Source organism: Triticum urartu, chromosome 5A (genome assembly GCF_056163025.1).
Source record: "Triticum urartu cultivar PI428250 chromosome 5A, HENAU_Tu73, whole genome shotgun sequence".
NCBI classification, from domain to species: domain Eukaryota; kingdom Viridiplantae; phylum Streptophyta; class Magnoliopsida; order Poales; family Poaceae; genus Triticum; species Triticum urartu.
The window spans coordinates 127,748,601-127,774,621 of NC_141877.1; the positions used below are offsets into that span (position 1 = coordinate 127,748,601).

General features: G+C 44.1%; 1 pseudogene; it reads left to right on the top strand.

Annotated features, from left to right (window-relative positions):
• The first annotated feature begins 3,995 nt into the window (after window positions 1–3,995).
• LOC147970554 (uncharacterized) lies at window positions 3,996–26,021 on the top strand (annotated as a pseudogene).

A 26,021-nucleotide genomic window follows, 5' to 3' on the forward strand; every position in this document is an offset into this window, starting at 1 on the left:
CCCTTTGAGCCTGGGTGGCGGTCCAAAAGAAAACAGGCAAATCCTAGATTACCCAGGTGCCTCAATCCACCCAGATGTGTGTTTAAGTTGCCACCTTAGATAAACCATTAATTAACAAACTCACATCTCTCATGGATATCACTCACCCAATCCACGTCTACTAGCATAGCCTGGCATAATAAGCAAACGTAGAAGTAACTCCCAAGGGTTTGATAATGTAACAGGTGATAGGTACTACCTCATCTACTTCCCATCCCACAATTTAATTAGATCCTAATCATGCAATGTTTGAGGTTTGATCTAATGCAATAAAAACTGGGTAGTAGAAAAAGGTATAATCAAAGTGTTACTTGCCTTGCTGATGATCCGCGAAACCTAGCGATTCGAAGTAACAAGCGGCGCACTCCGGGTACTCTATCGCAAACAAACAAGCACACAATAAGTACTCATCTAATGCACAGGTAAAACTCGAATAAGAGATCTAACCAGAAGGTTCAACTTAACAACTCCGGTTTGCAAAAAGAATCAAATCGAACAAAGCAACGAAAGTCAAATGGCGAAAGAAAACAACTTCGTTCTACTAATCTGGATCTAAGTCAAATTTTACAGTAGCAAAAACTTGTTTAAGTTGGTTAAACGGATAGAGGGTTTCGAGACGAAACTCCAGGCGCTTGAATCGCCTGATTCCGATAAACGAGCGAAAAGTTACACTAAAACGAAAATCGGATCAGGAATCGTGATCAGAAAAATTGCGGATTTAATCCAAGAAAAAGAAAAACGACGAACAGATTAACAAACGAACGTTCGCTAATTAACCTAAACCAAAAAACCGATCAAATAAAAAAACCGAAACTAAAAAAAACCGACGAAAAAACCGAACGATTTTTTTGAAAAAAACGGCGGCACGGAATTCGAGGCGACCTCGGGCGGCGGGTCGGCGGCGCCGGCGTTCGGCGAGGCGGTGGCGGCGGCAGCACGGCGGCGTCGGCGGCGGCGGCGGGCGGCGGCGTCGGCGGCGGCGCGGCGGCTGGCGGCGGCGCGGGCGGGGCGCTCGGGCGGCTAGGGTTTCGGGGGCGGCGGCTGGGCCTCGGGCTGGCTCCCCCCGGCTTATAAAGCCTTGGCAGGCCGGAGTCCCGGTCGGACACGGCCCCTAGGTCGGTGCGCGTTTTTTTAAATAATTATGCACAGAAGAAAAATAAAAAGAAATACTAAACGGACTCCGAAAATCCCGAAATAAATTTTCCCGGGCTTCTAAAATCAAGCCGCACAAGGTGAACATTTATTTGGGGCCTAAATGCAATTTTGAAAAACGCACATTTTTCCTAAATTCAAATAAAATAACGAAAACCTCCGAAATAAAATCTTATTTGATTTTATTATTAAATCCTCAATATTTCTTTATTTTGGGAAAGTCATTTTATTCCCTCTCTCATATTTTTGTAATAGAAATAATTGATGATAAAATAATAAAAATCAAGTGCCTATTCTCAAAATTTGAGAAAACTCAAATATGAAAATAAAGAAATCCCCAACTCTTTCCGTGGGTCCTTGAGTTGCGTAGAATTTCTAGGATCAAAATCCAAAAGCAAAATAAAATATGATATGCAATGATGATCTAATGTATAACATTCCAAATTGAAAATTTGGGATGTTACAGAATCCGCCATGGTAACCTATCTTGTTGTTGGTCAAGGTGATCATGGATGTCCACGCGGGCCCACGAATATATAGGCTTGTCGCCGATAACCATGCGAGGGAGTGTACCGTTCGAAGGAAACCACTACATGCGTATGTATGGAGGTGATGCGTGCATGTATGTTTGAATACACAACATTGATGTGGCGCGTGCGTCAAAAATCGTACACTAGGTCCCCACACAAAGCGAGATCGGTTCATGATGTGTCGTTGTACTAGCCACTTCGACTAGATGGGAAGGATTCATGCGTACACATGCATGTGTGTGTGCTCAAACTGTATCATGCATGTCATCCCAGAGAAAAAATAATGATCCCCTCCTAAGTCAAATTAACCTCTCTTGTTGTCAAGCAAAAAGTAGTGATGGATCAAGCGGGCCCATAGATAGAAATCATCGATATCGCTGATAACCACTTAAGTGGGTGCGAGAGGACAACCACCACCACTTTGCATGCGGGCCAAACATATATAGTTGAATACCCAAAATGCACATTTTTGATGTGCCACATGCCTCAAAAACCGTAAACCATGCACCCACACAGAGCGAGGTCCATCAAGCGTACTACATATGATGGTCCCCTTCCCCCCTCTTCACTGCATACTATATGCTCCTGTCGTAATATATGTACAACCTAAAAGAATCATCATTGATGGTGAAATTAATTAACCTCTCCCGATGTAGGTCAAAGTGATGCATGCATGCATCGACGATGGCCTCATGGGCCCACAGATGGAAGCGTCAGACGTGAGTGTCCTAGCTAGGATATGCATGTGGCCCAAAAAGGTGTTTTGTGGTGTTTGAATAGCCAATTTCACAATTTTGATGTGGCACGTGCCTCGGAAACCAAAAAGTCCCAACACTGAGTGAGGTGTACTTGTTCACGGACGCGTACCTATAGTATATATGCTAGTCCCCTCCCACCTCTTCGACGCGTACTATATACCACCATAAAACAAACAAAAAAGATTCTACCTTGTTGGTCAAATTAACCTCACTGCCGGTTGTTCCTCAAAGTGATGGACGATGACCTCGCGGGCCCACAGAAAGCGTCACACGCGAGTATCGAGTGTCGTGTAGGACAACCATCGACTACATGTGGCCAAAACATGTATGTATGAAAGGGTTGTGTAATGTTTTAAATAACAATTTCATGACTCTGATGTGGCACCAGCCTGCCTAACAAACCGGCCAACCCACACGGTGGCTCACAACTCGTAGTGTACTGCGAGCCCCCCCGCCACCCCCAGACGCACACACCCACACACACACACACCGCGAATCCACCGCAACTACGGTGCATGTTAAATTAATTATCCCACGGTGAACATATATGTTACCAAAGGAGGGATGTTTTAATTTCAAAAAAATCACAGAGATCATTAAGACGTTTTAGTACATTAATTGATTGATTTTCTACGGATATAATGTGCAAAAATCAAATTTGAGCTACATGCACACGTGACAGTGCACCTAAATGGACTGTAAAAACACATGTGTCTCACTGGGTGCATGTTTACTCCCCGTGCAACAAATTTCAAACATTGAGAATCTTGATTTTTAAATTCTAGTACATCCAAAACTTACTTGAAGTTCATGAAACTTATCGTGTTGTCATATGGACACCAATACAAAGTGGCATTGTACTTTTTTGTCAAATTTGAGACCAGTTTTGATGTAATCTTTATCTAATTACAGATGGGAGATTATTAATAATTGGGAACCAATATCCCAAGCGGATTATTTATTCGAACCGTGAGCGTTAGACCAACAATGGATACGTGACATGCTTCGGTTAAGCAATAAAGCGGTACCATTACAATCATCCAAATAGAAAAACAATATATGTGCCGCCGCGCGACCCGTGTGCCGTGCGAGCAGGCATGAGTTGATTGGACGCACGCGAGCAGTCCGCCGCATAGGCAGACGAGGAGGCGTGCGTGCAGGTGTGTGAATTGACGGAGGCGTGCTTGCTGTGCAGTGTCATTGGGAGGCGTGCGAGTAGCTGTGTGAAACTTTGGTAGGCATGCCAGCAGTCCGGTGCGCAGGCTCACCGAGAGGTGAGCCATCGGTTTGACCGCCGCCCGCCTCTCTCCCACAACTTCCACTACTCCATATTAATGGTGCGCCCGAGCGGCCGCACCCCCCATCCTCGCCACACACACAATACTCTCTCTCCTCTTGCATACTTGACGCCGCTCTCAGTCCTCAAAGCCGTCGGTGTATGAGGATGCCGCCGAAGCGCCCCATCAGAGGGAGTGGCTAGGCCGGGGCTGCTAAAGCACCGAAGCACGGCGTGGAGATGGAGACAGAGGTTGCCGTCACCGCCGGCGAGTTATCGCTGCACCCTGATGTCGCCGAGCTTCCACAACCGGAGGTGGAGTTCCACACCGACTCCGACGACCACTCCGGCGGTGACTCCGACGAACACTCCAGCGACGACTCCGACGTCGACGAACAACTGGTTAGTCATATATACCCATTTATGTGTCAAATAGATCATAGGGTTTCTCTGGTTACTCCTGCCTCCCCCTTTTTGGAATAGAAATCCTATGGTTATGTTCTCCCAATCCATGAAATCTGAGTAAGTTTCGTTAGATCCGTGTAGTGTATTGATTGTTTGAATGGTACAGGTGATAAGTGATTAGTTGTTTCGTCTGTGCAAATGATTTCTGCTAGTAATCCGACTAGGGTTAGTGTTCGTGCTAATAATTCCTAGCCAGTACGTGACAATTGATTTTGAATGACCTACATATGTTTGTGCCATTATTTTCTTCAAGATTGGCCTGTACATAGACGACTGTGCTTAAAAATCGAACCATAATCTCTGGATATGTATAAATAAATAGCCATAAATTCCTAATCCTACTTCACGGCATGTAATCATTGATTTGATGCCAAATTTGTTTTACTATTTGTATAGGTGTTGTCTGACGATGTGGACATCGAGGATGAACATGGCCAGAGGAGGTACAAGAGGCAAATCCTGAGGGAGCTTTATGCGGAATGCATAACAGGCGTATTAGGACCTGGAACGGCGGCTATGGATGCCCATTTTGCAACCAGAAGCTTCATGACGCGTATCTAAGTGTTCTGGCGCATGCAAGAGGACGGGTCGTTGGCTCCTTCAAGTAGAAGTATTCTCACAGGGTGGCGCACGGCGCATACGCCGAGTACCTGGAGAAGCTTCAGGATCATGCCGGCATGTGAGATGAGATGCGGGATGGATCAAACTATGTACGCTTGGGTATGTTTAATGACGGTTGAACTATGTACTTATGGTTGAACTATGCTTATGCATGTGTACGCTTATATCTATGTCTGAGTATGTTAAATATTTGGTCAAAATTTGGTAAAAATTACAAAGAGGGGCCAATAAACCAGGAGGAGGTAGTACGTCAATCACACACGGTTCCCAAAATTAGAACCATGTGCAATGACTTTCATTATGCCTGTTGCGTCAATCACACACGGTTTGCTCTAGCAAACCATCGCCCTCAAAATTCTTTGTGGGACAGAAAACCCTCACCACCCAATTCATAAAAGAAAAAGAAAACCCTCACCATCCCCACGTCACAAAAACCCTCACCCCGCCCGCCACCCCCTCTGGTACGTTCCCCATTCACACCCGCACAAGTCCTCCACATCTATGCCATGGCACCACCTATCGCGGCGGTAAACACTTAGCTCGATGCCTGCCGCCGCCGCCAGGCTTCCGGCAAAGCCTACCGCATTTTGCCACTTCCGCTTGCCGCCGCCTATCGCCATCGACTTTCTCAACGCTGCTCGCAGTCGACCCAGCTCTGCTCGGTTGGGGAATCCTCCGTACTAAGGGTTCTTTCTCATGGACGACAAGGTAACCAATTTAATGAGATATTATCTCATCTCTTATCCCAGTTCATCTGCCTCCTTTAATCACCCAGCAGAAATCATCATGAATTCATTTTTATTCGAGCTGATTTGAGGGTTTTCTTTCATTCATAGAATGTACAGTGCGCTGACACTTCAAGACTTTGCGACCTCCGCCAGAGATTTCATCTCACCGTACCAGATAACTTGAGGACGCGCGCGGTATGTTCAATCTCACCCTAAATCGGTTGGCATGGCCTACTTTCCTGAACATATTCTAAATATTGCTACATTTGGATAAAAGGTGCCACATGCACCATATACGTCAAAGGGAATTTTCCCCTCTTCTTTCTATATTAGGAAAATTAATGATGTATTGTTCTTTAGATAACTCTCATATTTCCATGACATCATGTTTACCCTATCTGTTTAATTATAGATTTTTGTCCTTCGATTTCAACTGCTATACAGTTCTTTCAATTTGGGCCCATATTTTCATGCTACCATATTTTCTTTAACAATCCTACCATTTTCTGCAGAACATCCCTTGCTATGCAACATATTTTGTAGTGCACAATTTTTACCTTTACATAGATCAAGGCTCCATGGATGTCATACTGCACACAAACCATGGATTTACAATCGTTGCTACTATAAGACTTGATGAACATTGTGACTCCTATTTTGGCACTGGCTTTTGGAAAGAAATTGCAAAGTTTTATGTACTGAAAGCTGGCACTAAAATTGCACTCCACATAAAAGGGCCTGGTCATGAGATATACGCTAACTTCCCCAACAAAATCATTCATCCAGACTTTGTTCGAAGTAAGTTTTCTTTTCAACTATCTGCATGTTGACTTACCCAGCAATGTCAAATGAATTGTGTAGTATTTAAGCAACCAATTGTTATTCCCTTTTCTTACTACATTCCTACCTAATAACTTCTAGTTACCAATACACTTTTCTATTACCCTGTTTTAACTAAATATTCCCTGTACTCCCATTTCTATCAGAAAGCGTCACTGACAAGGAGACTCTGGAGATGGAGAACGGGGCTGCCAACAAGCGGAGGCGGGGCTGATACGTCTCCAACGTATCTATATTTTTTTATTGTTCCATGCTATTTTATTATCAATCTTGGATGTTTCAAAATCATTTTATATCATTTTTTGGTACTAACCTATTAACATAGTCTCAAGTGTGTTGTTGTTTTTTCCATGTTTTTACATCGCAGAAAATCAATATCAAACAGAGTCCAAATGCCACGAAACTTTACGGAGATTTTTTATGGACCAGAAGGAAGATGTTGGGCCCTGGTTGCACCTGGGGGGGAGTCCCGAGCAGGGGACAACCCACCAGGGCGCGAGGAGGCCCAGGCGCGCCCTGGTGGGTTGTGCCCACCTCGGGTGCCTCGGGACTGCCTCTTTGCTCTATAAATACCCCAATATTACCCAAACCCTAGGGGAGTCGACGAATTATTCATCCAGCCACCGTAGAGTCCAGAACCACCAGATCCAATCTAGACACCATCACAGAGGGGTACACCACTTCCATTGGTGCCTCTCCGATGATGCGTGAGTAGTTCTTTGTAGACCTTCGGGTCTGTAGTTAGTAGCTAGATGGCTTCATCTCTCTCTCTCTCTTGATTCTCAATACAATGGTCTCTTGGAGATCCATATGATGTAACTCTTTTGCGGTGTGTTTGTTGATCAATGAACTTTGAGTTTATGACCAGATCTATCTTTTTATATCCATGAAAGTATTTGAGTTTCTTTGATCTCTTTTATGCATGATCTCTTATAGCCTCGTATTTCTTCTCCGATATTTGGGTTTTGTTTGGCCAACTTGATCTATTTATCTTGCAATGGGAAGAGGTGTCCGGTAGTGGGTTCGATCTTACGGTGCTTGATCCCAGTGACAGAAAGGGAACCACACGTATGTATCGTTGCTACTAAGGATGAAAAGATGGGATCTATATCTACCACCATAGATAAATGGATCTCGTCTACATCATGTCATCATTCTTATTGCATTACTCCGTTTTTCCATGAACTTAATACACTAGATGCATGCTGGATAGCGGTCGATGTGTGGAGTAATAGTAGTAGATGCAGGCAGGAGTCGGTCTACTAATCTTGGACATGATGCTTATGTAACGATCATTGCCTGGATATCGTCATAATTATTTGAGGTTCTATCAGTTGCCCAACAGTAATTTGTTCACCCACCATTTGTTATTTTTCTTGAGATAAGCCACTAGTGAAACCTACGGCCCCCAGGTCTTCTTTCTCATATATTTTCCTTTGCGGTCTATTTTTCTTTTGCTTTTATTTTCAGATCTATTAAACCAAAAATACAAAAATACTTTGCTGCACTCTATTTTATTTGCGGTCTATTTATTCAATCTACCACAACTTTCTCCCGTCCACGCACCGTTTGAGGCGCCGTTACCTGAAAGGGATTGACAACCCCTTTAACATGTCAGATTGTGAGTGGTTGTTATTTGTGTGCAGGGGCTATTTAAGTTGTGTTGCTTGGTTCTCCTACTGGTTCGATAACCTTGGTTTCATATCTGAGGAAAATAGCTACCGCCGTTGTGCTGCATCATCCCTTCCTCTTTGGGGGAAATACCAACGTAGCTTCAAGCGACATCAGTGGCGAGCTAGAACCGCAAGCGACTCCAACAGGCCTAGAATTCATCAGCAGCCTCCCCGATGATTTGTTGAGAGTCATCATCTCCCTCCTCCCAATCAAATATGGGGCGCGAACAATTGTCCTTTCCCGGCGGTGGCGCCCCCTATGGAACTCCAACCCTGTCGACCTCATCGACACCCACGAGCTCTGCCATGGCTATCGCAAAAGCTTGGATGCGTTCTCCAAGATCCTCGTCAGTCACCTTGGCCGAACCAAAGGCCTTAGAATTGGCAAGTTCCATTCCAACGGCAAGGACCGAGCCAAGCTTGACGACTGGTTCTGATCCCCCGCCCTAGATCAGGTCGAGGAGCTCACTTTTGATGATGGGCATGTGTGGTCGTTGCCAACGTCTGCACTCCGCCTCGCGCCCACGCTGCGCGTCTCCAAGTTCAGGAACTGCCATCCCCCCTTAATGACGCGCCCGCTCTTATTCTACCACGACTGAAGCACCTCAAGCTCATCGTCGTCTGCCTCTCAAACGGTGACATGGAGCGCCTGCTCCGTGGCTATACTGCACTCGAGTACCTTCGTCTTCAGGCGATCAATGGGTTGAGTACCTTCCACATCACCTCCATGACTCTCCGGACTATTTATGTGTGTTGCTGGTGCGGCAGGAAGGAATCACAAGATGTGTACCACGGTATGGTCATTGAGGACACACCTACACTTGAGAGATTACTTGTTGTTGATCAAGAAGGTCCAAGAAGAATTAATGTCATTTCTGCGCCGAAATTGATAGTGGTGGGCTACTTGTCTGAAAAATACTCTGAACTTGTTATTGGATCCACACCCGTTCAGGTACAACAGCCGCCTTCTACCTCTCTTTCTACAAATTAACATTATTTCTAATTTTGAAGATGTTTGTTCGTCTGTCATTCAGAAAATTATTTCAACAAGCTTGACCCCGAAAATGTGCACAGTGAAGGTCTTGGCACTAGAATCTATCGGCCCCAACCTGGAGCAAGTTGTCAGTTTCTTGAGATGCTTTCCGTGCCTGGAGAAGCTATATATTGAGGTGATGTTCCTTTCCTGTTAAATGTTAACCATAAGGGAGTTCAATTTGTGACACCTTTTTCCAAGTTTACAATGATAATGTACTACGATTTCTGAAGGTTCTTTTGGAGGATTTTAGTACATACATGCCCCCCCATATTGGTTGCTTGATCCATATGGTTACAATCAATAAGCATTTCTCCTTTGGATTCATCTGTACTAGTTTTCTTAGGGAACTTTTCATCCACTCCAACCTCTTGTGAAGAAGACTACATTTTTCTAGAATGTAATCAAATGCCCATGTTAATCATGTCAGATCAAAGATGGCATGTTAGTGCATTTTACAAATCCCGCAAACCAAATAGGTCTGTAGTAATGTTCCAAACTGCATGTAGGCACTAACATGTTTTCTTCTTTTGCAGATAAGATTAGGCCCAATGGTGGATAATGTGATACAATATAACAATCACATCGAATGCCTAGATCTACATCTCTTAGAAATTACTTTGAACTCCAACCGAGGGACCTTACCGGAGATTATATTCGCCAGGTTCTTTGTTCTCAGAGCAAGGGTGCTGAAGGAAATGAGGTTTGCCCTACATTTATTTCACAAAAATGAATGGTTTCTTGATCAGCGCCGGCGCCTGTGGCAGAATGGAGTAGGCTCCAAAAATGCTGAATTTCATTTTGGAACTTCAGATGACAGAGTAATCGGAAGTCATCATGTCAACCCCATACATGACTTCTCAGTGGCCGACCCCTTTGCAAAAATTGTGAGGTTTCAAAACTAGACTTAGAAGCGGTGATATTAGTTTGAACCTCTCTGATATCCATTTCAGCGGATCAGCGCGAGCGTTTGTAGCTGATGAGCTGAATTTCATTTCTAATATCAGTTTGAACCTTGTAATCTTCGAATTTGAGCCATATAACTCTGGAATTTGAACCTTGTAACATTTCGAGCTTTTGTCGTACAATCATTGAAATGACATCGTATGAGACTCGTATATTGCTAGCATTATTTTGACCTTAATATACAATGCTCTTAGATTTTATTAACAGTTCTCGAATCAGTTTGACCTTAATATACAGCACACGATCTGTATAGCTAACTCGGCTGCGATCTTCGACATTATTGCACATAGTTGGTTTCTTCCACCGTGTGCACTATGGAGCGCAGAATTAATTATCGCACTCGAGTGTCCATCATCACCCTTCTATGTAACTTTGACCTCATCACCCATGGGTAAACTTATGATCGAAGTCATTCCACACACTTCGTTTTTACAAAGCTTTTTGCCAATAAACGCCCATGATTTGTCCCTCTTCTAGCCGACGCGTGGCCAAACTAGCCGGGCGGGAAGCTTGCGCGGTAAATAGCGTGGTAGCGCGGGAACAGGCTCACCAACGATACATTTGGCTCCTCTTCGAGCCCACGCGTGCGGTGAGGTGTTGCCAAGCGTGCACTGGAATCCTCCGCTATGAACACCGTGACAAGACGTGACAATTACAGACTGGCCGACCCCCATTTATTACAGCGGCCATTTAACCCTTGTGTCTCTTCAACCTTTCGATCGCGCCCCACCATTGCAAGAAGCACACCCACTATGAGAAATTCTTAGAGGGTATCCTGCGCGACTCCAATGGCGCTCCGAGCAGCTACCGACGACGAGCAGCAGTTCACCATGTGTGTAGTGGTGGACACCCACAGAAGGTTCATGGAGCTCTCGGTAGTGTACACCAAAGACCCGTTCTGGGTGGAGCACTCCATCCACATCATGGAGTTGTTGCTTGCCGCGGAGAAGTACAAGGTGGTCGGGTTCGACCTCGAGTACACCCGCGCTCGTGTCGGGTCTCATCCCAAGGTCGCCGTCACCCAGATGTGCATGCTCCACCATGTCCTCGTCTACCACTACTGCCTAGCCACAAGGCCTTGCGAGCGTTTTGCCAGGTTTGTCAACAGTACCCACTACATGTCCGCTATGGTGGACATCACCAACGATGTAAAGGCGCTCGAGAATTCAGGCATCGCCTGACAGAATCTTGTCGACATCCAGGGCCAATACAAGATCTGGGGCAGCAAGGAGCATGAGAAGGATTCACTGGTTCACCTCGGCGAGTCCATCATCGACCCCTACTACAGAGACATGAAGGATTCGTGCAACAAGGACAAGTGTGCCTGGCACTCGGCCTAGATGGAGGAACTCGACAAAGCTCACGTCGTGTACGCGGCCAAGGAGGCGTACACGAGCTATGACATGTACAGGTGGATCGTTGACATGAGGAAGTGCCTCCTTCCCCAAAACGGACAGGGATCCAGCCGGAAGCAGAGCAATGGCAAGCGTCATCACAACAATAAGTATATGATTAGATCCTCATTTCTCCTACTATAGTATGCATGTAATTGCTTACTTTGGTGTGTGGAAATGTTATGTGTGTAGTCATTTGTGTAATTGTATGCTTAATTTGGTTATGCAATGCTGTCATTTTAAGTATATATGTTGATGCTCTGTAAACAGAGCATAGATGTTGTGTGGACAAAGAAAATCACATCGCACACGGACTAAACAATGGAACCCGTCGCTGATGTTTTCATCAATCACTCACAATTGTATACCAGCAATCATTTGCTCACAACACACACGACTTGTTAGCAGTAATCGTCTATGTTGTTATCGGTCTTCGCACGTGTTTCCGATTACAGACCTGTCTGCCTCGTATCACACACATCTTGTTCATTTGAACCGTTTCTGTTCTCATGTCTCAACGCAAACAGTTCATCCGAGTGAACCGCATGCCGTACATCGCACACACCTTTGATCTGGCTGACTGTTTCTTTTGTGTTGCCTAATCACAAACAGTTCATCCGAGTGAACCATATGATGTACATCACACACACCTTCATCTGGCTTCCCGTTTCTTTTGTTCCTCCTCAATGCAAACAGTTAATTGCGCTGAACCGTATGCCTTGCTTCGCACACGCAACTAAAATCTGAACTGTGTTTGATGCATCCTCCATCGCAAACATTTTGCACCTTTTTGACGGTTTTTTTACACCACCATTTGCGATTCTGGCATCGCACGCAGTTTCGTCGAAGGGTCTCTGATTGTAGTGTCGCATTAGCAGCATCTTGCAGTAGTGTAACTTCAACTCCTAGAACATCTCATATGGTTCATGGCATTCAAAACGTCTTTGCAGTCCCGATTCTAAGCCGTAGAGCATGGCACACTGAACTATAGAGTAGTCATTAGACCGCAGCTGCCAGACATTCAAAGCGTCTACATTGGCGGGAGAGGCCTTGTCAACTAGCCGTGCATCAAGGACATAATTCTTCTATGCAACAATGAGGATAATCCTCAAGTTACGGACCCAGTCCGTGTAGTTGCTACCATCATCTTTCAACTTAGCTTTCTCTAGGAACGCATTAAAATTCAAGGGAACAGTAGCACGAGCCATTGATCTACAACATAGATATGCAAAAACTATCAGGACTAAGTTCATGATAAATTAAGTTCAATTAATCAAATTACTTAAGAACTACCACTTAGATAGACATCCCTCGAGTCATCTAAATGATCACGTGATTCATATCAACTAAAACATGTCCGGTCATCACGTGAGATGGAGTAGTTTTCAATGGTGAACATCTCTATGTTGATCATATCTACTATATGATTCACGTTCGACATTTCGGTCTCTAGTGTTCCGAGGCCATGTCTGTACATGCTAGGCTCGTCAAGTTTAACCCGAGTATTCCGCACGTGCAAAACTGTCTTGCACGCATTGTATGTGAACGTAGAGCTTATCACACACGATCATCGCATGGTATCTCGGCACGATGAACTGTCGCAACGGTGCATACTCAGGGAGAACACTTATACCTTGAAATTTTAGTGAGGGATCATCTTATAATGCTACCGCTGTACTAAGCAAAATAAGATGCATAAAAAGCTAAACATCACATGCAATCAAAATATGTGACATGATATGGCCATCATTATCTTGTGCCTTTGATCTCCATCTCCAAAGCACCGTCATGATTTCCATCGTCACCGGCTTGACACCTTGATCTCCATTGTAGCATTGTTGTCGGCTCGCCAACTATTGCTTCTACAACTATTGCTAACACATAGTGATAAAGTAAAGCAATTACATGGTGATTGCATTTCATATAATAAAGCGACAACCATAAGGCTCCTGCCAGTTGCCGATAACTTTTACACAACATGATCATCTCATACAACAACGTTTATCACATCATGTCTTGACCATATCACATCACAACATGCCCTGCAAAAACAAGTTAGACGTCCTCTACTTTGTTGTTGCAAGTTTTACGTGGCTGCTACGGGCTTCTAGTAAGAACCGTTCTTACCTATGCATCAAAACCACAACGGTGTTTTGTCAAGTTTGTTGTTTTAACCTTCAACAAGGACCGGCCGTAGTCAAATTCGATTCAACTAAAGTTGGAGAAACAGACACCCGCCAGCCACCTTTCACTACTAGAATCTGGCATTTTGTCGTCTGCCTCCTCTTTGCCATCTGCCAGCTAATGGCAAAGAGGCTCTTTGTCGTCCACTTTGTGTAAGCGGACGACAAAGAAATGGCAGATGGCAAAAAGGCTATTTGCCGTCAGCTGCTTCTTTGCCGTCAGCCAGCTGACGGCAAAGAGCTAGAAGGCAGACGGCAAAGAGCCAGATGGGACCCACAGATTCTTTGTTGTCTACCTAATCTTTTCCATCTGCCTGCTGGACCTTTGCCATCCGCTGGCGGACGACAAAGAAAGGGCCCAGCTAACGGTCGTCTCCCCCTTCTGCTATGCGCGCCCTTTGCCGTCCGCTAGTGGACGGCAAAGAACGTGCGCCCTCTCTGTCTCTTCGGCCCCACCCCCTCTCTCCCCCTCCTCTCTCACTCCACCCCGCGCCCCCAACTCACCCGCGCCGGCACCACCGCCGCCGAGCGCCGCCGCCGCCCCACCCCACCGCAGCACCACCCCGCCGCCCCAGAGCCCTGCGGCCCCGTCGCCACCACCGCTCGGCGCCCCCTCCGCCCGGCCAGCGCCCCTCCACCGCCGAGAAACCCCGCCGCCCGACGCCCCTGGGCCCTGCCGGCCTGCCGCAGGCCGTCCCACCCCTGTCGCAGGTGAGCCCCGGCCGCACCCCTCTTCTCCTCTTTTTTTCTTTTTTTTTCTGTTTTCTTAGTTTATATTACTTTTATTTTTGATTTAGATTTAGTTTAGTTTAGATTACTTTTAGTTTGGTTTTATATTTAGTTTAGTTTAGATTACTTTTAGTTTGGTCTTAGGTTTAGTTTAGTTTTAGGTTTATGTTTAGTCATGAAAAAACTAAGAATAATTAGAAGAAGAGGAGGAGAAGAAGAATAACTGGGTTTATGGTAGTTTTTTCCTGTTTTGTTTTAGGTTAATTAGTGCTAGGTTTAATAAGAGGAAAAATGAGAAGAAGAAGAAGAGGAGGAGGAGGAGGAGGAGGAGGAGGAGGAGAAAGAAGAAGAAGAAAGCTAGAGGAGAGGAGGAGGAGAAGAAGAAGACCACCGACACCCCGACCCCAACCACCGACACCCCGACCCTGACACCCGACACCCTGAGACCCCGACAATCGACACCCTGACCGCCCCCTCCCGCACCCGACCCCCGACACCCTGACACCACACCCCGACCCACACCCCGACACCCTGACACCACACCCCGATGATGTCTACTACACAACCTTCTTCTTGTAGACATTGTTGGGCCTCCAAGTGCAGAGGTTTGTAGGACAGTAGCAAATTTCCCTCAAGTGGATAACCAAAGGTTTATCAATCTGTAGCAGGCGTAGGATGAAGATGGTCTCTCTCAAGCAACCCTGCAACCAAATAACAAAGAGTCTCTTGTGTCCCCAACACACCCAATACAATGGTAAATTGTATAGGTGCACTAGTTCGGCGAAGAGATGGTTTGTAATCTGAAAATATAAAAACAGCAAGGTAACTAATGATAAAAGTGAGCATAAACGGTATTGCAATGCTAGGAAATAAGGCCTGGGGTTCATACTTTCGCTAGTGCAAGTTCCCTCAACAATAATAACATAATTGGATCATATAACTATCCCTCAACATGCAACAAATAGTCACTCCAAAGTCACTAATAGTAGAGAATGAACGAAGAGATTATGGTAGGGTATGAAACCACCGCAAAGTTATTCTTTCCAATCAATCCGTTGGGCTATTCCTATAAGTGTCACAAACAGCCCTAGAGTTCGTACTAGAATAACACCTTAAGACAAAAATCAACCAAAACCCTAATGTCACATAGATACTCCAATGTCACCTCAAGTATCCGCGGGTATGATTATACGATATGCATCACACAATCTCAGATTCATCTATTCAACCAACACATAGAACCTCAAAGAGTACCCCAAAGTTCCTATCGGAGAATCTCAACGAAAACGTGTGCCAACCCCTATGCATAGGTTCATGGGCGGAACCTGCAAGTTGATCACCAAAACATACATCAAGTGAATCACGTGATATCCCATTGTCACCACAGATACGCATGGCAAGACATACATCAAGTGTTCTCAAATCTTTAAAGACTCAATCCGATAAGATAACTTCAAAGGGGAAACTCAATTCATTACAAGAGAGTAGAGGGGGGAGAAAACATCATAGGATCCAAATATAATAGCAAAGCTCGTGATACATCAAGATCGTATCACCTCAAGAACACGAGAGAGAGAGAGAGAGATCAAACACATAGCTACTGGTACATACCCTCAGCCCCGAGGGAGAACTACTCCCTCCTCGTCATGGAGAGCACCGGGATGATGAAGATGGCCACCGGAGAGGGATTGCCCCCTCCGGCAGGGTGCCGGAACGGGTCTAGATTGGCTTTCGGTGGCTACAGAGGCTTCTGGCGGCGGAACTCCCGATCTATTGTTCTCCCTGGAAGTTTTAGGGTATATGGAGATATATAGGCGGAAGAAGTACGTCAGGGGGGGCACAAGGGGCCCACGAGGGTGGAGGGCGCGCCCTAGGGGTGTGGGCGCGCCCCCCTACCTCATGGCCTCCTCGAAGCTTCCCTTACCGGCACTTCAAGTCTTCTGGGCTTCTTTCCTTCCAAAAATGAGTTCCGTGAAGTTTCAGGTCAATTGGACTCCGTTTGGTTTTCCTTTTCTTCAAAACTCTAAAACAAGGTAAAAATAGAAACTGGCATTGGGCTCTGGGTTAGTAGGTTAGTCCCAAAAATAATATAAAAGTGCATAATAAAGCCCATAAACATCCAAAGTTGATAATATAATAGCATGGAACAATCAAAAATTATAGATACGTTGGAGACGTATCAGCATCCCCAAGCTTAATTTCTGCTCGTCCTCGAGTAGGTAAATGATAAAAACAAAATTTTTGAAGTGGAATGCTACCTAACATATTTCTCTAAGTAATTCTTCTTTATGGTGGCAAGAATATTCAGATCCATAAGATTCAAGACAAAAGTTTAATATTGACATAAAAATAATAATACTTCAAGCATACTAATAAAGCAATTATTTCTTCTCAAAACAACATGGCCAAAGAAGGTTATCCCTACAAAATCATATAGTCTGGCTATGCTCCATCTTCACCACACAACGTATTTAAATCATGCACAACCCCGATGACAAGCCAAGCAATTGTTTCACACTTTTGATGTTCTCAAACTTTTTCAATCTTCACGCAATATATGAGCGTGAGCCATGGATATAGCACTATAGGTGGAATAGAATGGTGGTTGTGGAGGAGACAAAAAGGAGAAGATAGTCTCACATCAACTAGGCGTATCAATGGACTATGGAGATGCCCATTAATAGATATCAATGTGAGTGAGTAGGGATTGCCATGCAACGGATGCACTAGAGCTATAAGTGTATGAAAGCTCAACAAAAGAAACTAGTGGGTGTGCATCCAACTCGCTTGCTCACGAAGACCTAGGGAATTTTGAGGAAGCCCATCATTGGAATATACAAGCCAAGTTCTATAATGAAAGATTCCCACTAGTATATGAAAGTGACAACATAGGAGACTCTCTATCATGAAGATCATGGTGCTACTTTGAAGCACAAGTGTGGTAAAAGGATAGTAGCATTGTCCCTTCTCTTTTTTTATTTGGGCCTTTTCCCCCTTTTTATGGCCTCTTTTTTTCTTTTTTTCTTTGGGCTTCTTTGGCCTCTTTTATTTATTTATTTTCGTCCGGAGTCTCATCCCGACTTGTGTGGGAATCATAGTCTCCATCATCCTTTCCTCACTGGGACAATGCTCTAATAATGATGATCATCACACTTTTATTTACTTACAACTCAAGAAATACAACTCGATACTTAGAACAAAATATGACTCTATATGAATGCCCCCGGCGGTGTACCGGGATGTGCAATGACTCAAGAGTGACATGTATGGAAGAATTATGAATGGTGGTTTTGCCACAAATACGATGTCAACTACATGATCATGCAAAGCAATATGACAATGATGAAGCATGTCATAATAATGGAACGGTGGAAAGTTGCATGGCAATATATCTCGGAATGGCTATGGAAATGCCATAATAGGTAGGTATGGTGGCTGTTTTGAGGAAGGTATATGGTGAGTTTATGATACCGGCGAAAGGTGCATGGTATTAGAGAGGCTAGCAATGGTGGAAGGGTGAGAGTGCGTATAATCCATGGACTCAACATTAATCGTAAAGAACTCACATACTTATTGCAAAAATCTATTAGTTATTGAAACAAAGTACTACGTGCATGCTCCTAGGGGGATAGATTGGTAGGAAAAGACCATCGCTCGTCGCCGATCGCCACTCATAAGGAAGACAATCAATAAATAAATCATGCTCCGACTTCATCACATAACGGTTCACCATACGTGCATGCTACTGGAATCACAAACTTAAACACAAGTATTTCTCAAATTCACAAATACTCGACTAGCATGACTCTAATATCACCATCTTCATATCTCAAAACAATCATCAAGTATCAAACTTCTCATAGTATTCAATGCACTTTATATGAAAGTTTTTATTATATCCCTCTTGGATGCCCATGATATTAGGACTAAATTCATAACCAAAGCAAATTACCATGCTGTTTAGGACTCTCAAAATAATATAAGTGAAGCATGAGAGTTCATATATTTCTTCAAAATAAAACCACCCATGCTCTAAAAAGATATAAGTGAAGCACTAGAGCAAATGACAAACTACTCCGAAAGATATAAGTGAAGATCAATGAGTAGTCGAATAATTATGCAACTATGTGAAGACTCTCTAAAATTCAAGAATTTCAGATCTTGGTACTTTAATCAAACAGCAAGCAAAACAAAATAAAATAAAATGACGCTCCAAGCAAAACACATATCATGTGGCGAATAAAAATATAGCTCCAAGTAAAGTTACCGATGAACGAAGACGAAAGAGGGGATGCCTTCCGTGGCATCCCCAAGCTTAGGATCTTGGTTGTCCTTTAATATTACCTTGGGGTGCCTTGGGCATCCCCAATCTTAGGCTCTTGCCACTCCTTATTCCATATTCCATCAAATCTTTACCCAAAACTTGAAAACTTCACAACACAAAACTTAACAGAAAACTCGTAAGCTCCGTTAGTATAAGAAAATAAATCACCACTTAGGTACTGTAATGAACTCATTATTTATTTATATTTGTGTTAAACCTAATGTATTCCAACTTCTCTATGGTTTATAAACTATTTTACTAGCCATAGATTCATCAAAATAAGTAAACAACACATGGAAAACAGAATCTGTCAAAAACAGAACAGTCTGTAGTAATCTGGATCAAACATATACTTCTAGAACTCATAAAATTCTCAAATAAATTGCTGGACCTGAGGAATTTATCTATTAATCATCTGAAAAAATAATTAACTAAATAGTACTTTCCAAATAAAAATGGCAGCAATTCTCGTGAGCGCTAAAGTTTCTGTTTTTTACAGCATGATCAAATTGGGTTGCCTCCCAACAAGCGCTATCATTTAACGCCCCTAGCTAGGCACGATGATTTCAATGATGCTCACATAAGAGATAAGAATTGAAACATAAAGAGAGCATCATGAAGAATATGACTAGCACATTTAAGTATAACCCACTTCCTATGCATAGGGATTTTGTGAGCAAACAACTTATGGAAACAAGAATCAACTTGCATAGGAAGGTAAAACAAGTATAACTTCAAAACTTTAAGCACATAGAGAGGAAACTTGATATTATTGCAATTCCTACAAGCATATATTCCTCCCTCATAATAATTTTTAGTAGCATCATGAATTAATTCAACAATATAACCAGCACCTAAAGCATTCTTTTCATGATCTACAAGCATAGAAATTTTACTACTCTCCACATAAGCAAAATTCTTCTCATGAATAATGGTGGGAGAAAACTCAACAAAATAAATATCATGTGATTGAAAATTAAGATCAAGATGACAAGTTTCATGGTTATCATTATTATTTAAAGCATACGTGTCATCACAATAATCATCATAGGTAGGAGGCATGCTTTCATCATAATAAATTTGCTCATCAAAACTTGGGGGACAAAAAATATCATCTTCATCAAACATAGCTTCCCCAAGCTTGTGGCTTTGCATAGCATTAGCATCATGGATATTCAAGGAATTCATACTAACAACATTGCAATCATGCTCATCATTCAAATATTTAGTGCCAAACATTTTATAGATTTCTTCTTCAAGCACTTGAGCACAATTATCCTTTCCATCATACTCATGAAAGATATTAAAAAGGTGAAGCATATGAGGCAAACTTAATTCCATTTTTTGTAATTTTCTTTTATAAACGAAACTAGTGATAAAAGAAGAAACTAAAAGACTCGATTGCAAGATCTAAAGATATACCTTCAAGCACTCACCTCCCCGGCAACGGCGCCAGAAAAGAGCTTGAAGTCTACTACACAACCTTCTTCTTGTAGACGTTGTTGGGCCTCCAAGTGCAGAGGTTTGTAGGACAGTAGCAAATTTCCCTCAAGTGGATGACCTAAGGTTTATCAATCCGTAAGAGGCGTAGGATGAAGATGGTCTCTCTCAAGCAGTGGCGGAGCCAGCACCCGGCGAGCTGGGGCAGCTGCCCGGGCTCCCATGCTGCATGTCCATGGAACTGTAGTAGAGAAAATCAGATTAGTGGAGTTTGATTGGGCAAAACCTTATTAACATGGCCGCACATCAATCTTGCCCAGGCTCCAAACTTGAGCTAGCTCCGCCACTGCTCTCAAGCAACCCTGCAACCAAATAACAAAGAGTCTCTTGTGTCCCCAACACACCCAATACAATGGTAAATTGTATAGGTGCACTAGTTCGGCGAAGAGATGGTGATACAAGTGGTATATGGATAGTAGATAAAGGTTTTTGTAATCTGAAAATATAAAAACAGCAAGGTAACTAATGATAAAAGTGAGCGTAAATGGTATTGCAATGCTAGGAAATAAGGCCTAGGGTTCATACTTTCGCTAGTCCAAGTTCCCTCAACAATAATAACATAATTGGATCATATAACTATCCCTCAACATGCAACAAAGAGTCACTCCAAAGTCACTAATAGCGGAGAACGGATGAAGAGATTATGGTAGGGTACGAAACCACCTCTAAGTTATTCTTTCCAATCAATCCGTTGGGCTATTCCTATAAGTGTCACAAACAGACATAGAGTTCGTACTAGAATAACACCTTAAGACACAAATCAACCAAAACCCTAATGTCACCTAGATACTCCAATGTCACCTCAAGTATCCGCGAGTATGATTATACGATATGCATCACACAATCTCAGATTCATTTATTCAACCAACACATAGAACCTCAAAGAGTGCCCCAAAGTTCCTACCGGAGAATCTCGACGAAAACGTGTGCCAACCCCTATGCATAGGTTCATGGGCGGAACCCGCAAGTTGATCACCAAAACATACATCAAGTGAATCACGTGATATCCCATTGTCACCACAGATACGCATGGCAAGACATACATCAAGTGTTCTCAAATCTTTAAAGACTCAATCCAATAAGATAACTTCAAAGGGGAAACTCAATTCATTACAAGAGAGTAGAGGGGGGAGAAAACATCATAGGATCCAAATATAATAGCAAAGCTCACGATACATCAAGATCGTATCACCTCAAGAACACGAGAGAGAGAGAGAGATCAAACACGTAGCTACTGGTACATACCCTCAGCCCCGAGGGAGAACTACTCCCTCCTCGTCATGGAGAGCACCGGGATGATGAAGATGGCCACCGGAGAGGAATTGCCCCCTCCGGCAGGGTGCCGGAATGGGTCTAGATTGGCTTTCGGTGGCTTCTGGCGGCGGAACTCCCGATCTATTGTGCTCCCTGGAAGTTTTAGGGTATATGGAGATATATAGGCGGAAGAAGTACGTCAGGGGGCCACGAGGGGCCCACAAGGGTGGAGGGCACGCCCTAGGGGGGTGGGCACGCCCCCTACCTGATGGCCTCCTCGAAGCTTCCCTTACGTGCACTTCAAGTCTTCTAGGCTTCTTTCCTTCCAAAAATGAGTTCCGTGAAGTTTCAGGTCAATTGGACTCCGTTTGGTTTTCCTTTTCTTCGAAACTCTAAAACAAGGTAAAAACATAAACTGGCACTAGGCTCTGGGTTAATAGGTTAGTCCCAAAAATAATATAAAAGTGCACAATAAAGCCCATAAACATCCAAAGTTGATAATATAATAGCATGGAACAATCAAAAATTATAGATACGTTGGAGACGTATCACTCGACCCTGACCCCGACACCCCGACAATCGACACCCTGACCCCGACCCTCGACACCCTGACACCACACCCTGATAGCACACCCCAACCCTGACACCATGATCGACCCCAGACATGATGATGATACAAAACATCATATATATTTGTGTTGATAGGGTGTATTTTTATTATGTCCATGATGATGATACACTTAAATTATATACATATTATTATGTTCATATCAGGTATCCAAATTTTTTATGTTGTACTAATTTCGTTTACATTTTGTCATTGCAGGTGTTGACAGGATGGTGGGCAAGGGTCCAGAGCGCCCCGAGCCTCCTGTGAGCGCTACTGGGAGGGGTGGTTCCATTATTCCAGCCCAGCCCCTCCGGAGAGCGCTGCTAGACAGTATGCAGACAGCTGTGGCGGGCGCTTCTTCTTCGGCTGGGAGAGGTCGGGGGAGGACGAAGAAGGCTGGCAGAGGTGGACGTGGCAGCGGGAGAGGTAGGAAGGCTGCTACGCCTTCCTCGCCGCCACCCTCAGCTGATTCACCCGACCACAGGACTGCTCCGTCTGACGTGGACCCGTCTCGGACTCCAGTCCATGAGCCTCCGATCACCGATCCTTCGCCCCACCAGACTCGGGTCGCCGATCCTTCACCCCACCAGACTCGTGTCGCCGATCCTTCGCCCCACGTGAGTCCGGTGAGTCTTCGTCCCAGAAGACTCCGGTCATGGGATCTTCATCCCAGAAGACTCCGATCCCGCAGTCTTCTTCCCACAAGACTCTGGAGGCCAGTGGCCCTACTAATGGTAGCGAGGACACCTTTTCAGATGATAGCTACAGCGACGATGAGCTGGTTGAGAAGGGCAAGAAGGTCTACAAGCGTGGCTGTACAAAGCTCCCGTCCATGCCGATGACCCCCGACCAGAGGTGGTTGATTGTGCCTAACGGGTTGAAGTAAGTGCATTTACTATTTTTTAACCTTTTACCTTCATGTTCCTTCAAATTAATATCTAATGTGTTGGCCTTGTCATACTACAGGGGCTGGGTACACCCCCGTGGTGTCCGCAGGCCCAACCAGGTCCTTGATGTGCTTTGCCGGCAGCACTTCCCTAGGTGGGTCATGTTGCCCGGTGAGGGTCAGGTTCCACAGCTAGCACTGAGCTGGGAGCTGTACTCGGTTTCCCCGGCCCCGCCGGAGGAGATGGTTGCCGGTGTCTTGTGCGAGACGGTGGCCGACATTGTGTTCCGTCAGTTTTGGGTAATTTCTCATTTACAGAATTAAAAGCCAACACTACCTAGTGATTGTACTAATCAGTGTTGTCTTGTTTGATGCAGACCTTCTACAGGGTTTCAGAGGGAGAGCAGGAGGCCGCGTGTATGGTTGTCGAAACCGAGTGCAAGCGCCTACTTCAGAACTTACGACACGAGGCTCGGGTGCAGGCCGTTTGAGACTACTATGCCTCGAAGGGTATTAGGAGGGCCAAGTCAAAGTGTCGCGGCAAGTTTCTGAGTAAGGAGAAGTACATGCAGGTAATTACCTATTCTTAAGGCCTTGAACTTAGTTTTCTTGATTTGATTCATAGGCATAGCGCTGAAATTTCTCTTGACTAACTTAGGTGCCCCCGAGATGGTGTGTGGATAAGATGGACTGTTGGGAGGAGTTGGTGGATGCGTGGTGCTCTCCCGAATGGCTAGTCGAACACCATAGGGCCAAGGATACGCGCGGCCAAATGGAAGGTGTGCCACACCATCAAGGGAGCTCCAACCTGTTTGAGTACGGGGATAACTGGGTATGTGGTTTGCTACATGATTCATGCAATTTCATTCTTCATGCTAGCATTTATCCCTTCCAAAATGACTTAATATGCTTACTTAGTTAAAAAGGCATAACTACCTTGGATAGTTCATTTATGACATATTTAGCTCTAAAATGACATAATAACCTTAGATAGCTCTATAAAATGACTTAATATGCTATAGTTAGTTAAAAATGGCATAACTACCTTCGATAGCTCAATAACGACCTAAACTAACCTTAGCTAGTTCATTCATGACATAATTAGCTCTTAAATGACATAATAACCTTAGATAGCTCTATAAAATGACTTAATATGCTTTAGTTAGTTAAAAAATGGCATAACTACCTTCGATAGCTCAATAACGACCTAAACTAATCTTAGCTAGTTCATTCATGACTTAATTAGCTCAAAAATGACATAATAACCTTAGATAGCTCTATGGAATGCCTAAATATGCTATAGTTAGCTAAAAATGGCATAACTACCTTGGATAGCTCAATAATGACATAGTTAGCATACTTTGGTCAAAATGGCATAATAATCTTGGTTACCTCGAAAATGACCTAAACTTAGCTTATTTTCCTCGAAAATGACATAATAACCTTTCTTAGCTCCAAAATGACCTATTTACATAGCAATATCATTCTTCATGCTAGCTTGAGCCCTTAACTAATATTTTGTTCCTCTCTCAGGCGCACCACCACAAGAAGCTTGTGCCAAATCTGTTCGACCTCTATGGCATGGCCCATATGGCCTCGTACAAGAAGGACGAGCCATTCACGGAGTCTGACCTAGATCATCCAGAGAGCTTTGCCAACATCTCCTCCCACCACAAGCTTGTGAAGTACAGAGACGAGGGGAAGGCGAGGAAAGGGGAGGACTTTAACCTAAGCCAGGATCCTTTTGATACAGAGTTGGTGATGATATCTAGTGGCGGGAGGTCCCATGGCTCTCAAGCCATTGGTGATGGACTGATACGTTGTCCTAGGACTCTCCCGCAGATCAAGAAGCGCCTGAGTAGCTCTGATCCTGAGATAACGCCTCGTGCACGGCCCGCGGAGCTCGCCATGGAGGTTAGTTATACGGACTCTCTCACATTTCCTCCATTACATTGTGTGTGCGTCCGTCGATGATTACAATGCTAACAAGGAGTGGTGTGTTGCAGGCATTGTTTGAGAAACAGAGATTGAAGACCCAGGCGCTTTTGGAGGAGGCAAAAAGGGAGGCGGCAGAGAGGGAGAGGGAGATGCAGGAGAGGACGGCTAAGCTATTGGAGGAGGAGAGGAACCGGAATGAGGCGTCTAACCGGACCCTATACGAGCTCATCGTGGTACGTTTCTCGTTCATATTAGCCCAATCATGCACATAATGTTCGCATTACTAACTAATATGACTGACTCGTGAGAACCAAATGTGCAGACCATGTGCGAGAAAAATGGTCAGGCCCCTCCGTCGATGCCCCAGATTGCTCCGGTGACCACGGTGAGTTTGATTTGAATGGTCCTTGGTTACTACTATTCACATTTCAGTTTGCTTCGTGCTAACGAGACATTATTGGAAATGATCTTTGGTGCAGCATGGCTCCCGACAAGCATCGACCAATCCTTCTGCGTCTGACAATACCGGAACCCCGACCGGTCCTTCACCTCCGTCTGCCACTGCGCAGCCCCGACCATTCCTACACCTCCGTGATAATGGTATTTTTCTTCTTATTTAGCCTATTTAGTCCATTTTTGACATAATTTAGCCTATTTAGTCCACAAATGACATAATAAGATGAAGAAAATCAAGGAAGAGGAAGGAAAGAAGGAATAGGAAGAGAAGAAGAACTTCTCCTTTTCCTCCTCTTACTTCTTTTTATTCGTAAATGGCATAATAACCTTGCTAACCTCATAAATGTCATATACTTAGCTTGTTGTCCTCTAAAATGACACAATAATCTTAGTTAGGTCAAAAATGGCATAATTAGCTAGGTTAGCTCAAAATAGCATTTTTCTTCTTATTTAGCCTATTTAGTCCATTTATGACATAATTTAGCCTATTTAGTCCACAAATGACATAATAAGGTGAAGAAAATCAAGGAAGAGGAAGAAAAGAAGGAATAGGAAGAAAAGAAGAAAAAGAAGAAGAAGAAGAAGTACTTCTTCTTCTTCTAGTCTTCTTCTTCTTCTAGTTTTCTTCTTCTTCTAACTTTCTTGTTTCCCATTTTGCAGATTTAA